Source organism: Curcuma longa, chromosome 9 (genome assembly GCF_044706935.1).
Source record: "Curcuma longa cultivar G26 ecotype Majalengka, Jawa Barat chromosome 9, ITB_CL_G26_1.1, whole genome shotgun sequence".
Taxonomy (NCBI): domain Eukaryota; kingdom Viridiplantae; phylum Streptophyta; class Magnoliopsida; order Zingiberales; family Zingiberaceae; genus Curcuma; species Curcuma longa.
In genome coordinates, this window is record NC_133869.1 from 236363 (window position 1) to 242286 (window position 5924).

At 39.5% G+C, this 5924-nt stretch overlaps 1 long non-coding RNA gene across 1 annotated transcript; it reads right to left on the reverse strand.

Moving 5' to 3' along the window:
* Nucleotides 1-2874: 2874 nt before the first annotated feature.
* Nucleotides 2875-5184, reverse strand: LOC141834336 (uncharacterized). The gene is made up of 3 exons (XR_012602313.1): nt 5013-5184; nt 4287-4365; nt 2875-3210 (listed from the first exon to the last, which is right to left on the reverse strand). It is a non-coding gene; the product is annotated as an uncharacterized LOC141834336 (long non-coding RNA).
* Nucleotides 5185-5924: the final 740 nt, after the last annotated feature.

A 5924-nucleotide genomic window follows, 5' to 3' on the forward strand; every position in this document is an offset into this window, starting at 1 on the left:
CTTCAGCTGGTGAGGGAGGCGGCAATAGGGAGGAAGGCTAGGGTCGGGGCAGTCGCAAGGGAGAGAAGGGCTCGGCCTGGGAACACGTGATTCCTAGTTTAAAGAGGAATCACAGTGATTTAGTCGGTGAAATAACCTGCTAAACCAACTTAACACCTAGGGTTTATTATCACGATTGAACCGATTACTATAGCAAATCAGATTCAATCTTGGTTCGTTTGGTTCACCAACCAAACGACCTCCGATTTGACTCAAACTAGTTTTGTTGGATTCGTTTTCGTGAGATGCATCTTTTCATCTATTTTATTGTATCAAAACCTCCTCCAGCACGAACCAAACCAACTTGGTTCAGTTTGATTAAATCTTGGTTCGTTCGGTTCACTGACCAAACGATCTCTGATTTGACCCAATCCGATTTCGTTGATTTCGTCTTTGTAAGACGAATATCCCCCGTATCTTATATTTATTAACCTAATTGTCTTGTTAAACGAATTAGGATCTACTTTAGGTTTAACTTAATTAATCTTCCTAATCTTCCCTTAAACTCCTGAAATTAAAATTAATTTACTTCATAAATTAGCTCTTAAATTTCTGGTATTATACATTCTCTCCCACTAACAAAAATTTGGTCCCCAAATTTCCTACTTACGTACTATAATACCAAAATACTATACTTCCAATGATCGATCTCTCGTTCTATTGTGTCTCCGCTCTGGTCGTATCATCAACGTGTCCATACTCCATGCTGAACCGGCTGGGTATCAGAAGGGCATACGCTCTGCCTCCACTCTGGCTGTAGTTGACTCTGAAGTACTGACATCGACGAAGAAACTTGTAATTAACTTTCTTCTTCTTATAATAGCTTCAAATTTCTTGTTTCCTAGCACTACATGTCCACCGATCCTATTCTTCAGAATTGTAGTGATGCTACCCACAACAGCTAGAACCTTTAAGATTGAATTTGTCTATTCAGATATCATGCCCAAGACTCTAGAAATGAAGCTCATTTCTGAAATTCTGGTTTCTGAAGTTTAGTTTCAAAGTCTGGAATTCAAGAAAATTCTTGGCCTGAGTCATGAGTTATGCTGGAAAGAAAACATTATTTAGCAATGAACTAATAGGAGCATGAATTCTAATTGCTGCTGTTTAGAAACAACATATGGCGTTGGCACAACAATTGCCTCAAAGATAGGGAATCTGGAATAATTTCTACTACTCATGTTAAATTTTCTTATAAAGGTTTAGGCAGGATTTTTTTTTTCCTTTTTGTTTCTGCAATACAGCTTCTAGCAGGTTTTTTTTTTCTCATTCACAAAAAGTATTCTATTTCTTTCAGATATTTTACCTCAAAATCTATTAAACCCAGAAAACTGATACTTGCTGCTGAAATTGCCAAGTTGGAACTTAATTTGTTGGGAAAGCTTTTCAAGTGATTAGTGTAAATACCTAACATCTTGGCTAAGATAGGACCTTTCTTCCAATGAAGAATATTTGGTTAGCAGGGATCTGTCAGCTTTATTCCTAGAATTGGGGTGTGAATAACTGGAATTTCATAGAATCAGAAGGCTTTTTAAAAGCTATCTGTTGAATCTGAATGCCTGAAATCATTCCTTGATTTCTGAACCAAATGCTCTTGATTCATATGTTTGTCAACTTGAAGAATGTTCACAAAGTGAAGGTCTTATCCGAATATAAAATAGGATGTTGAATGATATAAAGGTAGAAACTGGAAGCATGATTCTGAAACTGGAAAAATGCAGGAAATCGAAAAATAAATCTGAAGAGCTAGTTTTGTGCTAATTCTTTATGCAATTCCGTACCAGAAATAGTTTGAGTTTGAGCTTCAGTCTACTCAGTACTAAATGGGAATCTTCATAACACAAGCTGAAACTACTTAGCTCTCAAGTTCTGTAACTTAACCCAGTACTAAACTTTGTACCAACTTGGTATGTATGTAAACCTGTTTGTGCCAATTACCTCCTAAGCTCGAGAACCCTACCCCTCCCCCAACCGGAGGATTAGGCGTCTGCTCTCGACTATCCACAACATCCTAATAAATCTCCGACTCTACCGAAGTAGCAGGTCGCCTCGGTAGTCGACGACGCCCGCAGTTTATGTACAGGTGGTCATTTATATAATACTTGGTAACATAACTACTACCAAAATTCTAGGAGAATGCATAAATATAATAAAAATACTACTTACAATTGCTTGGAAGGTTCGTGCCGCTGTCTGTCCATCTCACATCTCGAATCGAGTACTAAAAATTCGATAAAATCGATACGACGACAAATTCGATGAGAAAGCAACTCCTAAACCTACATGCTTGACCTAATAACCCTACAGATGAAATGATAGATCACAGAGACTACAAATACGTAATAAATCCGACGATAAATCCGAAGGACACCGGAAAATCGACTCAATGCAACGGAAATCCGAATGAACCTAACCTGTATAAATCTCCAACCACGAATACAACGAAAAACCAAAGGAAATGAATCTAGGCTCGGAACCGTGGTTTATGGGTCCACCACGCTTCCGCTGCGCCACTTTGATATTACTCAATTGGTATTAGATAGGCTACAATGCAACGAAACTCCGACAACTCTACATGGATCGTAAAACCATGCTTCGGTAGACTAAAACTACGAAAATTCCGGAGTGAACTAACCAGCTCTGATACCACTAAATTGGTATCAGATAGACTCAACAATGCAACAACAACTCCGAAAAAAATGACTCCGAAATGATCTAACCTGCTTTGATACCACTAAATTGTCACGCCCCGAGAAGGCCGTCCGAAAAATTTCGGCAGCATCTTCCCAGTAACTATGACAATTCCCCTAATACAAACATATATACTCAGCCACAGGTGGCTGGAATAAGGACAACACGTCCAACAACATCACGACACACACAACATATGCAATAATAAGGCCTACACGGCCACATAATACTATCACATGCACCATAACCAGAATATGCAAAGTAAATAAAGCCAAATCATCGAAGATCCAAAGTAACGAATACTCACAATGCGAACCATCATAACTACAATCATAACAAATCGGAACCATAACTACAAGTCCATAAAATAGTAAACATAACTAGAGACCACGACAGACCAAATGCAACTAACAGAAATCTCCCGAGGTGAGACAGCAGCAGACGACCCAAATCTCCAAGCTCCAAGTACCTATCTGTTACCTGGGGAGAAATCAAAACAACCCCAGGGTCTGGGTGGTGAGTATTAAATACTCAGTGGGTACAGAAAGAAGTGCATGTAAGGTACAATAGCAGGAACAACATAAGAATCAGCTGGTAAAGACTGAGAAGGTAATAACAACAAATGACAGGAAACAGCAAGGATCATGGTAATAGTTATGATATATCCACAGGATAGAATAGGCATAATCCTACTATACAACAGGTACAGAATAATCAGCAGGTATCATGCATCAAGGATAAGTCATGGTATATCAGGAACAAAATCATACTATGCAATGGATAAAAAGGGTCTATATGTATCATGTATGGAATGTCATACAAATGCAACAGTCATAGCAACCAAATGCAACAATCGGAAAACAGATGATGAAGATAAACTAAATATATATCTATCAACCTACCAACGTGTATGTAAATACGAAGCAACCATAGCAACTAAAATATCCGTCACTGTCCGCACTCGTCGTCCCAGTCACTCTCCCAGAGCTCAGTGAACTGGGGGCAAGACATGACCTACTGCCAGCTCCAACCACTGACCACTATAAAGAAGTGGGGAGGGGCAGTGTGGCAGGAGGGCTATGTAGCCAGTCCTGGTCGCACCCCACTGTGGTGCAACCTCTTACCTATGTGGCACCACAACATGATGCAGGTAAGATCCACCAACAACAACAACCACAATGATATGAATGGATGGTGATCATCCTAATATGTAATAGCTACAATCATTTAGCATGTTCAACATAGATCTCTAAAGGATATCATCGGTCAGGGTTACAACAGTTAAGAGTTATCTAACAATAGGTAGGAAATCCTACGATCAACCAGCATATGTCAACAACAAGGTATAAGGGATCAACTAGGTACCAGCATGAATGACAAGTGACAGCAACTTAACATCAGATCATCGTAAGGTCAACAGGAAAGTATCAAAAAGCAGATATCAACAAGCATCAACTGAATAATAGCAACAGAATCAAGGTATCAACATGATGAATAACGACAGAATAATCCATGCACTGAAGGGAGCCTGTATTGACCAAGTACAGGGTACCCACCTGATCTGACAATCGAAGACAACTAGAACTCCCAGAAATATGAACCTCGTACGTAATAGGACCAATAAAAGTCAAGGTCCTGCAATAAACAATAAAACCATATTTATTACAACAGTACCGTAGCACTTTTAGTATTAAATCCTATATTTTAATTCCACTCAACTAATATAACCTAACCCCACCCTTAGGTTAATCTAACCCATTTAGTTCAATTAACCTAATTGAATAAATCCCCCTTTGATTACATCTTAATCATCTATTAATTAGGTAATCCATTCAACTAATGATTAAATCCGTAAATTAATTACTTAACTACAGTAATTAAATCAACTAATAAACTGTACTACACAATTGATAACTTAATTAATTAAACAAAAACACAATTATCTCCCTATTCAATTAAACTGATTAACCCTCAACCTTAATTTGATTAAACTTAATTAATTAACTACTTAAACCATTAATTCCCTTAATCAACTATTAATTAAGGTTATCTTCTTTCTTTTCTACGTATTAGGTTATCATCCCCATTAAAGTACCCTTTAATCAGTATCAAGCTGCCCCATACATGGCAACAAGTATCCCTCAATTTCCCTCCTTGAACCAGACCAAGAAATCTCAATACCATGAACATATCAAATCCTAATAGAATTCACCCTAACCACACAGAATCCACCGAATAGAAAAACTTAGCTAAACAACCTAGATCAAATCCAAAACACTTACCTTAGGTTGAACCCTATAGAGCCCCAATGTTTCGGTTCTTCTTCATTGGCGGTGGACGGCGAAGGGGCGACAGTGGAAGGCAGAGGATGGCGCTGCAGCGGCGACTCTGCTTCAGGGTACGCAGCGGCTGACTCTGGTCTTCACGTGGCAGCGACGGAACGGTGCTGGTTTGGGCGGCGTTGGGCTAGGGAGGCGGCGGCGGCGGCAGCAATCGGGCGGCGGCGGTGGACTTGTGGGGGCGCTGGCAGTCGGCGTCGGAGACGATAGAGAAGCGGCGGTCTTCGTGTGAGGAGGGAATAGAGCCTGGGGGAAGGTAGTAATACCAATCTTTAGCCCTATCTGTCAATGAAAATGGAAATGCCCTGAGCTTGATGTCGTCCTCTGATATGGTTTGAGGCTTCATTGTTGAGCACACCACATGGAATTCTTGCAAGTGTCTATTTGGATCTTCACCAGCTAATCCATGAAACTTCGGCAATAGATGAATTATCCCCGATCTAAGTTCGAAGTCCGCTTCAAGTTCAGGATACTGAATGCAAGAGGGATGGTAAGCTACATCTGGTACTGCCAATTCTCTGAGAGTTCTGTTGTTGCCATTGTTGTTGTTGTTGTTTTCCATGTTGTTAATCACTGGATTCCTTTGAGCTCTCTGTAATGTATGAAATGTCCTATCAATCTCGGGATCGTATTCAAGTAATGGCTCCCTAGATGCTCTGGTCATGCACTGTAGTTTCACCTGAAAGCAAGCAAACAAACAAGACAACTAGGTGTAGAAACAGTATATAACGATCTCAAGTATAGAAAGGAATTGAAGTGCCAGATAAATTTTTTTTCAATTTTTGATTTTGTGACCACCACAACAATAAAAGTAGATGAAAATGAAATTGGAAAATGAAAAGTAAATTTTTGCAA